Source organism: Malaya genurostris, chromosome 3 (assembly GCF_030247185.1).
Source record: "Malaya genurostris strain Urasoe2022 chromosome 3, Malgen_1.1, whole genome shotgun sequence".
NCBI classification, from domain to species: domain Eukaryota; kingdom Metazoa; phylum Arthropoda; class Insecta; order Diptera; family Culicidae; genus Malaya; species Malaya genurostris.
In genome coordinates this window covers 6,057,481-6,073,626 of record NC_080572.1, presented here as the reverse complement: position 1 = coordinate 6,073,626, position 16,146 = coordinate 6,057,481, and positions in this window count along the sequence as shown.

The following is a 16,146-nucleotide window of genomic DNA, read 5'->3' as shown; positions in this document are numbered from 1 at the left end:
AAGTACAGACATGAGAGAAACAAATACTGAAAATACTGGAGCAAGTGCAGAGATGACAGGAACATGTAGAGAAAGCACAGGGAAATACAGAGTACTGAAACAGGTATAGAAACTGATACATAAAATTCAGAAACAGGAACAGAAAGAACAGGAACAGGAAAGTACAACAATAACTACAGAAAGTACAGGCGCAAGTGCAGAAAAAAAGTTCAAAGTTAAAAGGTTAATGGCAAATGTTATCGAGGGAACGACTCCAGTGATACCCACTGACATGTCATTCAAATTTAAACGTCATTTTCCTATCCGTTTAGCTTTCATATTACCGTCAATAAAGCACAAGAGAACTATCGCGAGATTTTCTAAAGCGAAAAAATTATTAGATCGCTCTAAACAATTACAACTCAAAAGAGAAATAGTTTTTAGTTACTGAAGACAATGTAAATTTTTATACACGATGAACATCTCATTCAAATAGTGTTGATTGGGATGTGAAGTCCGTAAGTAAGAATTATTAGATAGTAACTTCGATGTACGTAAACACTTTCCTATACATTGGATACGGAATGTGATTTTAATGACGATTTTGGTATGATATGAAACAAGATTTATGCAAGTTAAATGATGAAAAAAAAATTGTGTTCCGATTTCATTGACTAAATGAATTGAAAATAACATTATTTAAGAAAAAATCGGTATATGTAGCAATTTTATTTTTCATTCTCGTTTTTGTTGAGCTCTTTGTGAGAACTTTCAGTTCAATGGAAAGAACTATAGTTAAAGAAGTACTTATTCTCAACAATACCAACGTTTCCACTTTTATCACACACCTAGAAAAAATCGTGTAAATTTACGTCTTCTGTGACCGACATACTCGAGCGTAAAAAATAACTCATTTGTACAGCTGATATAACACATATTTAATGCATTCTGACATATTTTTAAGTACTGAAACATGTAAATTTACACGCCTGCTTGAAAAGCTAGGTGTGTTTGACAAATATTTGAATCATTCTTCAAAAAATGCAATTATTTTATGAATTACGTTCTCATGAATTGATCATAAGTCGATTTGTGACAGCAGTAATTTTTCTTAATATTTTGCTGTGCAGGTACGATGCAGTATGTAACTAATAATAATAAGCGTAAAAGTACGAATTAGTTCGTGTTCGTGACTCTATATATTATAGATTGTCCTTTCTATACCGTTTCGATATCGATAAAACACTGCTATAATCTTAAAATCTTCGTTCCTCAAAAAATTGGTTTGGAAACGTTAGGTTACCATCAGTTTTTTCCTGGCAACTCGTGGCCTTCTTCTCAACTCGTTTGAATGGGAGCAGATTTCGACCCTACCAGAAACCCTTCGAAAGCACTGTCGCAGGAGCCTCCCTCCTTTCAACGAATGCATCCGCGCAGCGTCAGTGGATAAAACTGATGATGCTTTTGCCGTCACGCGTCTTTGAAGATAGGCGAAACCTTGTTAACACACACAAAATATTCCACCATTCCTTACGGCCGTAAAAACGGGTTTCTGTTACTTAATTATAAGGCAAATCGGGTTTCCATCTCGTTTCGATCATTCACAGCAGTCCAGCAACCGTGAGCATCGTGGAGCATCGCGTCGGCGCAGGCATCTTGGTTCGTTCTGGAATCTGATCGCTGACCACCGCCGACACGATCGTTTGGTTCGAGCCCAGCAGCCCAGTCCGGAGCAGCTTTCATTGGACCAGCGGCAGCGAAACTGACAAAGTGCGTAGAGAAGATTGCTTTTCATTTTGCGAAACGCGTTCTGGAACGAGAGCTGATTTGGGAACCGTACGTGACGCTTCAAGGTAAGCAAACACCCTCCCTGCGGACAGATCGTGCGTATCCTTCGCAGCTCTGACCAGGCGGCCCTGAACAAACAATCTATAAATATGACGGTCAGAAATAATTTATTTATATATTTCATTTAATGTTTTATAGTTTTTTACAGCACCGAGCGGTAGAAAATTATCCAATCGACCTGCAGGCCACTCGGTACCATCGTCGGGTGAGGATTTTATTATGCTTGGTCGGTACAACTTGACGATCGCAACTCCTGCCCTAAATCGGGATGCTATGGTTTCCATACCCGTACGGGCTTCCCCCGGGGAGAGAAACTTCAAAGCGTAGCGATACTAATCTATCTTGTCTCAGAGCGAACACTTACCCGCACACTCATACGTAGGTTGGCAAGAAATCAAACACTTTATAGATCTAGAGTTCGATCGAATGATTGCTCTTGTGATCCTTTCGGGTTGGTAGCGTGCGAAAGATATCAGCGAATTGTTTTCAGTCATAACTTGTTAAGGTAATTCTTTTTCTTAGCTAGCTTCGGTTGCTTCTAGGTATGACTTCTAGTGGTTTTATTTCGCCTTCAGGGAATATATGGAACGGCGATTTTATTTTCATTGCAATTGCATTTCATTTTGTTTCCTCTATTTTAAGAAGGATATATGAACATTCATACTGATAAGAGTTAGTGGCAAATCACATAGAAAAAAAATTATTATCAAACAGCAACTGATTGAGAACTAAAAACGCAATAACTCATTACACAGCACTTTGCCGAAACTATCTTAACTAGACCAAACCGTTAAGTAAACATACTTTGCTTCACCCGAAGAAAACGAAACAAAAACCAATCACCTTCAAACTCGAATCATTCAATTAATTATCTTTTTGAATAGATTCCAACCCAAATCGTCGTCCAGCTTCTACGTAGCGAACCGAAATTTTACATGATAATCGGATCTTCAATAGAAAATGTAAAGAAAAAGAAAAACAATTAATCTTCAACAGACTTTGCGTACTGCTGCCTCCGTAGGACGCCCCAAGAAGCGAACAGAAAAAATGAAAAACTAACGAACGCGACTTGTTTGCTCTCTGCTTATCGTGTCTTCCGAAACCTATAAGCTGCCTATTGGAAATCGTCGTCGTCCCAAGCTTGAATTCATTAATCTAACCTTCTAATGCTGCCATCATCAATATCAAAGTAATCGAACACAACGAGGCTTGTAAATATGACGTGTGAGATCATGGTCCAGCCAGGCGAATCAAAAGAATGCCTACAACCGATTCAACAACCCTTCCGAAAAATAGATAATCATGCCCGATGCCGGTGACTCTATTCACTCATCGTGTGTTTATGCTCGCTGATGGAGGGCAACAGACGCAACCCAAGACAAGGCTATCAGAACTTCTTAGACCCGAAATACTCATAATGCTTTATGGCCTCTAATGTAGCCGGGAACCGACTGCTCTGCCGGAGTTCCAGATAACAAGACTGTCAATGACTTTCATTTTTGTGTCCCAATCCACGTCGGTTCTCTAACCCGTTAGACACCAACAAGCCGTAATAATCATCAACGATACATGCACCATCATAGAAGACCGGCCGGGTTCAGCAGGAAGAAAAAAATGTTAACTTAGAATTTATGAACCACCAGCTATAATTTCATTATTGAAATCAAGTTGTTAGCTCGTTTTTTGGCCAGCGTGATGATATTCGATATTTTCATTTTATGTTAATGAGTTCATCATTCTTTTCGCCGATCACGATCAGCTTCCAAGTCATTGCCGCAGAGAAACATTCAAACGCCGGTCAGTGCCGGTGTAGTGCAGCTTCCGACCGACTTTTCTTGACTCGTTGTCGTCGTAGTCGTCGTCAATTTGATGTTCCTCTCGTACACTTCGAAACACGAAAAAGTCCCGAATAATGACGGTCATTTTCGTCCCCATCATCGTTCGTTAGCAGTCATTAAAATTTGAGCACAAACTATCCAGTTGTTTTGAGATGCCTTGAACACACGGCAAACCGGACGGGACTCATACCCATTGATCAGTGAAACAAAAGCAAAAACGAGCCAAAATACATTGAGATACATAACCGAACTGATTTGTGTCAGTTGGTTGTTGAAAGAGGGTTGAACTATTCGCAAGATTTTCAGTGTTCAATTTTATGTGAATATTTCTATGTTAGAAATAGATGGCGGCGGAAGATAATACAACGTTTATGCTATGATTGCTTTCTCACCAACTGAACAAATAATGTAGTAAATTATTAGCATATTTTATTCACGAAGTCAAACAGCTTTTTCATACAACAATATTGCACCTCGTTAGTAGGACAGCGATTACCGGTAGCGATGTACGATAAATCAAAATGCTTGTTATTACATTATACCACTTCAATCTGTACTAAAACGGAGGGCGTGGGACTCTACTACAGCTAATGACACTTTATGGCCTTGCTCGTTAGTCTCTATGATTACCGTGAACGATGGCATCCTCCTCCGCAGGTGTCCGACAAGAGAATTATTATCTTATTACCATTTCAAAACTTTCATCATGGTCGTATCGTCGTCATTCACTATCAATCACAAAGTTTTAATAGCGTGGAAAACAAAAAAAAAGCCGACTTCACATATAACCGATGATGATATAAAAGCTGGAACCTAATTTTTTTCACCCGCCACGTCCTCAGACAGCGACAAGAATAATTCTCACACTTGATTATTTTCTTCATTCTTCGATAGGTCACCGGATGATCGTAAACCTGAAGCAAACATTGATTCTCTATGGGAATTCGGGTATCGAGTCTACGAACGACTATAAAACATAAACAAATACGCATACTCAACGAAGCATAATTTATCACTCAGAAGGAACATAAATAATACAATTTTATTAATTTTTATTTATTTTACTCCGACTAATCCAGAATGAATGCCTTAACCGAGGATCGATTTCTAAGCTAAGCCGAAAAGCTCGATGTAATCAATACGGATCGATGGCCTAGACAGCGAGTTCTGCGTGCCGTTCTGCTTGAATTACATCTTGCGCCACAGGAGGAAGCGCTATGAACAGTAAATTCCGAACGTTCCATTCTCTTGCTATGTTTCCTACTACCGCTGGTCGTGGATTTGGGCTTCATGGAACTCAAGTGATGAGAGCCTGTGATATGGCAGCGCCGGTTATCAGGGCCAGCTGTTAGACGAGGCATGGGTGCATGTATGCGGGATAATTTATTGCTGGAAGACATTGATCCAATTTGCCAATTAGATTCAGGTTAATAAATCTTAAATTCCGTAATATTATTTACACCGGAATATGGTTTATCGATTGCTAGTTCGTCGTGTGTGTGTGGCTCATCTCTAAAAACAAAAAAAATGCAACACCACAAATCGGTTTTCATATTATTTTAACACACAATACCTTTCCAAGTCTTTAGGTACGAAATAGTCCAACGAGTTTGAATATTTTTTTTTATTTCGTTCATAGCTAAAATCCATTTAGGTAAGTAAGTAATTACAAAATCAACCGGCCGAAATGCAATTTTGTAGTCAAACGAAATGTAAAAATTGTAACCTAATTACTTAATTGAGTATACAGCAATTCAAAGCTCCTACCTGCACGGAACCTCCCGCGATCCCATTTCAACCAGAATATTAGTTGATTTTCTGAATTCGATTGGTTAAAATTTGGTACAACTAATCGATTGTTGTTTTAACTAAACTGTCATTTTTGTTTTTCGATTAGCAGAAACGATGGTTGAAACAACTAATTTAACTGTTTGAAAAAAAATGCTGTCAATTAGTGAGGACACATACCTTTTAATTTCAACAAATATTTTAGTTGAAATAACTGGTGTTGTTATTGAAACAAAATTCTGTTAGTTGAAAAATAAATCGGTTTTATTTGTTTTAGATATTTTTATTGAATTTACCTGAAATGAGTATTGAAAGATGATGCCTTCAAACGGTTGAACTAAAGATATGCACTGATAATTTTAGTCAATTTAGGGTGCATCAACCGCTGGGAATTGTAATTTTGCGACGGCAATTCAAACGCGCCATTCAAACGCAGCGCGTTCTGTGTGTTTGAAACCCTTCACTCCTGTTACTTTTATAAATTAAATTCATGTCAAAAAGCGTTTTATTGCTAATGTATGAACATCATCATCGGTATCAAACAGCTGGAAGTAAAACAGTCTGCTGGAAGTAAATCAATGATTGAATTTGAAGCATAAAATTTTTGCGCATACCTGAAACATTACGAGATGATCATTTTCTAATTTGTCACCAAATCTTTTTCATCTTAAACAAGGTTAACTTTATCACAACACCGCTGTTAGATAAACACTTGTTATGGAATCATAAATTTCTCAAATCGAATGGACACAATTTCACCAAACGCTTTAATCATCGATGTTGTTTTCATTGACATTTTGAAGCGACGCGAACAGATTTCAACTAAAAAAGTTATTGATTTTGCATTGTGATTATTGTTTTGCTTTCAACTGTCTCCGGCATTTGACAGCATTCAAAACAACATATTTTTCAACTACTTGAATATATGCAAATCAAAAACCATATTGGTTGAATCAAAAAGAAATTAGTTAAATCAACTGTTGCAAAAATCAAAAACTGCGATATCACAATTTTATGATCGAAGGGTTCTCCGTGTGGGATCCCTCCATGCGACCATTCTCCGCTAGCTGGGAGGTGACTAATTGTAGTTAAGATCAAGTAACCACCTGCCCCGGTGGGACCTATGGTCATATGCTGGCACGGAAGTCTGTTGTTCATGTTAAGAGTGGCTCTGAAAGCGGAGATTTCCCTTCTTAATTCTCCAAGTGGTATGATATCACCTTTCTCTTGATTTTCATATAGTCTAATTTTTATAAACAAATTTATGTTGATCCAATAAAAGTTCAATTGGTTAGATTCTGATTTTTCACAAAAGTGCTAGTAGCGCTTATTCGGTAAAATATCAGTCACCAAAAAATATCAGGCCAATTCGCGTATAACTTTTACGTGGCCGATTGAGCCAAATTTTCGTTAAATAAAATTATTTTTTTATTATTGGATCTCGCTGTAACCCTATTTCTAGGGGGAGAGGAGCTTCCATTTATATTTAGCGAGGATTGAAGATCACTTTGTACGTTGCTTATCTTCTATTGCTCAGTATCGTTACAGTTGTGGGTGGTTTCCGTTTTTTTTTGTTTTCCTTGTCGATCGAAGTCTTGGGCTTGTCGCTGGATGCTGTAGATGCACCTTGTACATTGCTTGCAGTTGGTAGTCAGCTGATTTTCATAGGTAGCCAGCGATTTACAAGTATGCCTTCCGCCCTGAGCACAAATTACATAAGATGGATTTATCTTATGCAGTCATATACGTAATACTCGCACGCCATTCCGAATACCGGGGAAAAATTCCGCCATACTTCCCTTTCGATGGAAAGAATTTCTCCGTGCTGCGACATATTTTCTCGAATGAAATGATCACTGGCCAGTGGGGGAAGGTCATGTACACGTACTTCCATGGCATCGTCCATCACGTACACGATGCAATTGTATCTCTTTGAGGTTTACACATAATGTACACAGAGTTAGACACCTTGTTGAATTGAATCTCACATACATCATGAACGTCTAGATGCATTCGTACTTCAAGTTAGATTTCAATTTCGTTTGTGGCTGGGCTAACTTTGCAGCGTTTGAATTCAATACAAATTGAATTTGGTCTTGTAGGCCAAGTTTTAGACTTTTGTAAATGTATTTGTCCATTTCGTATACTCTATTGCTCACTGTATTGTCTTTGTTTCTGTCATCTCGACCGTAAGCAATATTCGATTATACCGGATGAGATGCGAACACGAACTGGGAATAATACATTTGAACTTGATCATTGACCCACTTTTTGCTTTCTAACGAGTCCACGGAATAGATTGAGTTTTCTCTGAGAAAATTGTATCGTTTGTCGGTTACGTCATTTATACGATAAAATATATCCAGAACCGGAAGAGTTTCGCTTTATTAATTTGATTAAGACGAGGATGGTTTATTCATCTACAAGAGAACTAAGCGGATGGAAAAATACGGTTTCTTTGTCACTTGTTGCATAAGACTATATCGACGACGAATTTGGAGCCAACTCGAACAAAAGTTAGCAGCGCCCTCTCAGATTTGAATAAAACTTCCTATACATGTAGACTTTGTCTCAAAAAGAAACATGTAACATTGATTGTACTAGAATCAACTCGAGTCTAAAAATGACTCATTGAACGGTTAGTTTCGAAAGAAAAACCAGTTTTTTTGTCATGGTACCCGTTAGAATTTGGGTAAGCATTACATTCCTTCCGTGGAATTTGGCCTTTCTGTTTCAACAGACTTCGCAGCCGATTAATAGCGTACAGAATCATTGTATGGCTAGTGCTACGATCCTACTGACACTAAGAATCCTTCCAGGTTGAGATTCGAACATACAACTGGCTTGTGAGACCAGAGCAATTCCAGAAATGCTTAGCAGATCATCAGACTCGACCTTCTCCGATTTGGATGATACTTTGCACATGGATTCAGTATGGCAAACCATAAGTTTTGAACCGATTGAGAGGTTAATCCGCCTCACGACTGATTTTTAAAAAGGGCGTATGTATTTTTGCATTTCACAAAAATTGTCTTTTTCAAATCGTTGTAACTCGGAAACCGTTAATTCTACAAAAATGGCGTTCAGGAAGAAGTTGTAGAGAATCGATAGGTCACTCAAAAAAAAAATATTTTGAAATGTTTTGATTTTTTTCTCAATAATTGCAAAACTATCCGAAAAAGTTTAATAAAAAGAAGCATCGTTTTTATTTTTTTTTTTTGATATTTTTTATTTCAACATACTCTTACTCTTTCAGTCGTAGACCACGCGGGTCTCTGCTGTATATAGGAGGCGTCTCCATTCAACTCGGTTCATGGCTGTTCGCCTCAAGCCTCGGTAGCTGCGAAGGGTCCGCAGGTCGTCCTCAATTTGATCGATCTATCTTGCCCGCTGCGCGCCTCTTCTTCTTATACCGGTCGGATCTTTATCGAGAATCATTTTAACCGGGTTGTTCTCCGACATTCTAACAACATGCCCGGCCCACCGTAACCGCCCGATCTTGGCCGTTTGGACGAGGGTTGGTCCTCCCAGTAACTGGTGCAGTTCATGGTTCATTCGCCTTCTCCACGTACCGTTTTCCATCCGCACTCCGTCGAAGATGGTTCGCAACACCTTCCGTTCAAAAACACCTAGTGCGAGTTGATCCTTCGCAAGCATTGTCCAGGACTCGTGCCCGTAGAGGATAACCGGTCTAATCAGCGTTTTGGAAATAGTTAACTTCGTACGACGGCGAATTTTGTTCGATCGAAGCGTCCTGCGCAGTCCAAAGTAAGCACGATTTCCTGACAATATGCATATTTTTTATTTTAAAGCTGTTATTAAAAACTACAGATTGATGGCTATCCTATCCGTGCCTTTTGAAAAATGAAGAAGTTACAGCTAAAATAGTTTACGAGTCTCGTTGTAATTCGAAAACCGGTTTATTTTGAAACTATTGAGAAAAAAAAATCAATTTTAGAGTGCCCTATTGATTCCCTACAACTTCTTCCGGGACGCCATTCAACGATTTGAAAAAGGCAATCTGTGTGAAATGCAAAAATACATACGCCCTTTTTATCAATCAGTCGTGAATCGGATTGACGATTCGTTCATTGAAAGTCGAGTACTCGGCAAAATAACACGGCGACTCAACTAATGAGCAGTAACACAAATTTACCTGGTGGATACATTACAATCAATTATTTGTCGCTTTATAATTTATAAAGTCTACTAGCTTTTCTGAAAATTCTATTCTAAGAGTCATTCATTGATCAAGGGATTACTCTTTCTGGTCACGTTATCGTGACATGAAAATGGTTACTGCATTGACAAAATGAAATAATACCGAACTAACAGTAACATCCAGATAGCGTATTTGTATTTGTCGCAGATGTAGGATTCGAATGCTCGAGCTCCCAGCTCGTGGTATAGTGTTCTGCCTTTAAACTAATCTAGAAATTTATCACCAGTAATTTTATGCGAGGCATTCGTTTGACAGCTTCGTAAGTCCGAATAATAAAACCCGTATAACCGCGGAAATGGAACATCCACAATGAAAAAATCGTAATGTTGAAAATGTTCATAAGGCAAAACGGGACTGGTCCTCACACTAATAACAGTTACACTACAGATAACAGATATACAGGCTCAAACAAAATTTTTCAAAATCCTGTGTAAATTTCAAATTTGCTATACGTTGGAAACACTATTGCCATCTACTCGACTGTTCGCCGCGATCTTTCAAAACGTTCCACTACGTTCCGGAACGATAACAAAATCCTCCTGCCAGTTGTAGAAATATTCCAACTACAACAATTTTAACACTTATCACACGATTTCCCTAATTGTTAAAGACAATTTTATTACCATGTCGCATAAATCACACGAGAATCCGATCGGAATAAAACAAAAATAAACTTGTCATTTTAACCAACAGCAAAAGAAAAATCTAGCGAGAAGTGAATGTTGCACTCAGACCCTGTCAGCTTGGAGCGAAATCAATCTTCAGCTCAGCAACGCCATCGCACGGCATCACATTCAACATATCATGTCAATTGTATGGGTGCGCAGTGCTGCTATTTTGGTGCGCACGAGTTTGACATTTCTCTCCTCTACTTATATGCAAGAGATTCAATGCGGATTCACCTGACTCGCAAAAAAGGATGTTGCCAATGATTTGTTCGGGAAATGTGAGAGCTGGATATCTTGTTAATATGATGTCTTTGGTTGCACCCAAAGTTGTGTCTCAAGTGAAAGCGGCACCCAAATAGCGGTGGCACCTTGTGTCGATCGTGGTGACATCTGCAAGTGTTCGCCATGCTGATTGAGCAAATTTTACACACAGTTCATATGTGAGCCTGTATATCTGTTATCTGTGGTTACACTGAAAGTCATTTTGCTACAAGTTATAAATACGAAAGGGTCATATCGCAGAAAAGGTTAAAATTAATCTGAAAGATGTCTAACTAACTTTCATTATAAACATTCAATGTGAGTTCGGGAAGAATGATTGTTTGGTTGTGTGGAACGACAGTATAATAAACAAATAATTTGTTATACGAACGGTTCCCTGGTGGATGGTCGTGATGGTGTGTACTGTTGTGAACTGAAATTCTATCAATTTCATGCACTTGATAGATATTGTACTGCATTTAAAGCAGAAATCTTGGCGATTCTGAGTAACATTCTGAATTTGTTTATTTGCTCCGATAGCCAACCTCCTTCAAAGGTACTTAGTTCGAAACAAGGTAAAACCAAATGATTGTATGATGAACTCAAATTAAAGATATCATAAATATCTGCTAAACTTTTTCGGGCGGTCATCTTTCAGTGTATACGTAGCGATAGGTTTATGTTCGTTTTATGCTATTTCCCCACCTCACCAACTCAAGTCCTTTCAATGTTCAATAATATTCTTACTTTTCCATAAAAAAAATGAGATACTTTGAGACGATAACAAGGGTGTAGCTGGTTTTCATATAAAAACTGCCCCAAAACAGAAAAAATTGATATACGCTGTTTGAAAGGGTTTATATTGGATATGATTTTCCCAGAATTTTATTCCTTTAACTTTTTCATTTTATTTAAATTTTTCAAAAACCTCTTTAGCAAAAAAGTTTGAAAAAATCAGGAATATTTTAGGAATTATGGAAAACCTTTTTTTTATTTAGGGACCTTTTTAAACAAAGTCATTTAGGTCCGTTGAAAGTTATAAATACAGTTCGCTTGTACTATTTAGTACTCAAATTATAGCTTAATATCTTTAAACTATTTTATCACTGTTTTTGCTCGTTCCTGGTCATCCGCGAGGGCTTCCCGCAGGTTGGGTGACAGTCCTATTTTTTCATGCTTTTCCGTCAGTGCTGCGCAGTCTACGATCACATGTTTAACCGATAGTATGCTATTGCACAGTTGACATCGTGGTGTCTCGGTCTTATCCAACAGATAACTATGTATGAAAAGTGTATGTCCTATACGTAGTCTTGCCAATTTTACGCTTTCTTGTCTGTTTGTTCCAACTGCTTCCGTAAAAGGTGAAATTGTATTTTTGACTTCGCGAAGTTTGTTGCGTGTTTCTTGATTCCAACATTGCTGCCACCTACTTAGTGTTCCGTTTTTCATTATCGCTTTAAATTCTTTTAGGTCGATTTGCTTGACGCAAAGCTTACACAACTTATACGAGGTCTGTTCAAAAAGTACCCGGAATTCTCATTTTTCTAAAAAAATATTTATTTATTCGTCTACATCTATATGGTCCCATTCAAAGTAATCCCCCCTAGATATAATACACTTATGCCAGCGTTTATTCCAGTCTTCGAAACACCCCTGATAGTCACTTTTTGTAATGCTCTATAGCACTCTTAGCGATTCTGCCTTTATCTCTTCAATCGATGAAAAACACTGTCCTTTCATGGGTCTCTTCAACTTTGGGAACAGGAAAAAATCTCACGGAGCGATATCTGGTGAATAAGGAGGTTGGGGCATGATTAAAGTCTTGTTTTTAGCCAAAAAATCACGAAGCAGTTCAGCAGTTTTGGAACGAATTTTGCTGCCACTCGTTTCATGCCCAACACATTTGAAAAAATAAGATGGCATGAGCCAACTGATATGCCAACTTCATCAGCAACTTCTCTAATAGTGATTCGGCGATCATCCATAATCATTTTTTCCACTTTTCCCGCATTTTCATCGATTATTGACGTGCTGGGTCGACCGGAGCGTTCGTCGTCTTCAACGTCTTCGCGGCCATCTTGGAAACGCTTATACCACTCGTAAACACTTGTTTTTTCATAGCAGACTCACCGTAGGCTCTCTGAAACATTTCGCACACTCGGTTACACTTTATTTCATTTTTCACGCAAAATTTAATACAAATTCTTTGACTCTTCAATTCTTCCATTGTTTAAACTAACAAAAATCGCCGAGCTAAAAAAACACGTCTACACCAGCCGCTACAAGACAGAATGTAAACAATGAATACAGCTGAAAATTTCACCATACATTAGGGACATATGTACCAACACAATAAAAAAAATTTTGACCACCGGACTCCCAGACGCGCGCAATTAAAAAATTCCGGGAACTTTTTAAACAGACCTCGTATAACCGGAAAACCTTTCTGATTTTTTTCAGAATTTTTCATAATGTATTTCATGTGAAAAAAGTTCAAAATTTTTTATTTTGCCTTTCTCATATAGAAAGGTTATGCAATCACTTGAAAAACCGACTAGTGAAAATTGGCCCGGAGAGCCAAGTGTCATATACCATTCGACTCAGTTCACCGTCACTTAAACCGGCGAAACAAAAAACGTAAAAAAATTTCTAAACTGGTTTCAAAACTACACAAATCGATAGTCATTATCAGTAGGCAACTAAACAAACCGATTCCGGCTATCCTGGTTCCCGGTATACGGTTCCGGAAGTACCGGAAATAGTGGTCATACATACTAAAATGGATCTCACTCACTTTTCTCAGCGATGGTTTGACCGATTTCCACAAACTTGGATTCAAATGAAAGGTCTTCTGGTCCCATACGGAATTCCTGAATTTTTTCCGGATCCGACTTCCGGTTCCGGAATTATAGGGTAAAGTGTGTTCAATATTGTACACCGTCACTTAAACTGGCGGAACAATGTTATAAACTGGACTCTAAACCGTTATTTCCAATATTAGGGTCAATCGAAAGGTCTTATGGTCCTACCAAAAATTACTGCATATTTTCGGATGCGACAAACATTTAAATCGTAATTTATAGTGCGTATTAGTAGAGTTTGTATGTCATGTTAGTTGGTGGCCGTACGAACCGACTTTGATTATACCGGTTCTCGGGTTCCGGTGCCGGAAGTGCATATAATAGTGAACCCACTTCATTTTCGTAAAGATGACCTACGCAATCAAAGCACTTTTCAATTCTGTATGTTATACTAGTTAATGCACAAACAATCTCTTGGTTTCTTTCAAAAATCGAAGAAAATTTTTTTGAATAGAATACCACAATATTATATATGAGAAAGGCAGCATTACACCACTAGGTGGATTAAAACAGGTTTTTTTTAATCGCGCTGACAATTTTGGTACCGCTTTAGATTTTACATAAAAAATAAATCATTTATGAGTAAATTACGCTGCATTTTTTTCAGATTTCCAGAAAATGTGGACGGGTATAATATCAGACATTAAAAAAATAGATCATGCGGAAAACCATGTGTCTCCATCAAATTGTCATCATCGATGGAGACGCATGGTATTTAATTCTAAAATCATATATTATATGCCCTTAGAACTAAATACCATGCGTTTCCATCTACAACTTGTGCTCAGGGGTTGAGTATTGACGTAATTGATCGATTTTCTATACAAACAACATATTCTTTTGAACTTAATATTTTCAGTTTTTTTGTTATTCCTGAAGACAACGCCTTTATTAAACAGTTTCGGAAAAAACTATTGTTTTATTGCATTAATCGAAATATGTATTAACTTAGAATGAATGAGAAACTGAGCTATGCATAAAAATTGAATTTTTAACGCTTCCGCTAATATAGTTCATCGAATTCACTTGCACTTAGTGGTCTTTTTCTGGTATTTCGTGGAGTACTTTTCTCATACCTTTTATTATGTATCTAGAAGTCGTCTCCATGGAGCTTAGACTATGACCACTCTTTGCCTCCATTTGATCGATCCACCTTGCTCGCTATGCTTCTCTTTTTCTTGAGCCTTCCGAATCACATTCAAGAACCATTTTCAAATGTTTGCCGTCTGTTATCCTGATCGCATGCCCAGCCGATCGTAGCTGTTCAATTTCAGCGGTACGTATGATAAGTGGATTTCCAAGCAGTTGTTGAAAACCTTGGTTTATACGCCGTTGATTAATTTTTTATGGTGACGTATTACTTTTCTTGTACCTTTATCCGCGGGCATAAATGAATGAATACACGAATTCATGAACCACCACGATATTGTCGCCACGCACCATTATTCGAGTGGGAAGGTGTTATATTTTAAAACCTTTCCCTCTCATACATTTAGTTTCGACGGATTTACTGTCAGTTCGATCCCAGTTTGATTAATCCGTCTCTATGAGCTTAAGCCGTTTGACTTAAGCTGGCTTGTTGAGCAATTTCAGGCAACTTGGTAATTCATACCATGTGATACGAACATTTTACCTTAAAACTGATAGTTGTTTAGATTTCGCTTGGTTTCGAATTTTCCTTGATTTTGCGCTTTGTATCTAGGAATACTTTTTTCTGATAAGAACTATAATTTAATTGTCTTTTAGAATTTTTACTAAATATAGTTATTATTTGATTTGAATACAATAAATGTAAAAAAAAAATGTAAAATGACTCATCGATTCATATATAAAAACTTTAAACCGTATATTAAAACCTGAATATTGGTCAATTCATTAGTTCTGATTCATGTTTCTCACACCGGTCCTTCCTTATGAAAATTCTTTCTTAAGCACTGAACTCAAGTTGTAGATGGAAACGCATGGTATTCAGTTTTAAGGGCATGTGATATATGATTTCAGAACTAAATACCATGCGTCTCCATCGAATGATGACAATTTGATGGGGCTGCATTGTTTTCCAAATAATGTTATACCAGTCCAATTTTTTTAAAAATCTGAAAAAATTACAGCGTAATGTACTCATAAATGATTTATTTTGATGTAAAATTTAAAGTGGTACCAAAATTGTAAGTGCGATTAAAAAAAATCGAAAACTTTTTACATTTTTTTTCCACATGAAATACATTTTGAAAAATTCTTAAAAAAAACAGAAAAGTTTCCCATAATTCTTAAAATATTCTTGATTTTTTTAAAACTCATTAAGAGGTTTTTGAAAAATTTAACTCATTAAGAGGTTTTTGAAAAATTTAAATAAAATACGAAAATCAGAAGAACCACCCTAACTCCACCAATATGGCAGTTAAAGGGTTAAAATTTTATGAAAATCATCTCCAATATAAACCCTTTCAAACAGCGTATATAAATTTTTTTCTGTTTGGGGGCAGTTTTTATATGCCAACCCGGCTACACCCTTTCTGAACGGATCAACTTATCACTTGATTCATTTTCTTCTGAATTCTAACTCCAAAATTGCCTCGCTAAAAAGTTAGGAGACAAGGAAAATATATGTAAGGGGTATTCATTGAATATTTGAATATTTCTTGATCTACTGTTTTGATCTATATCCGATTCTTTGTGCA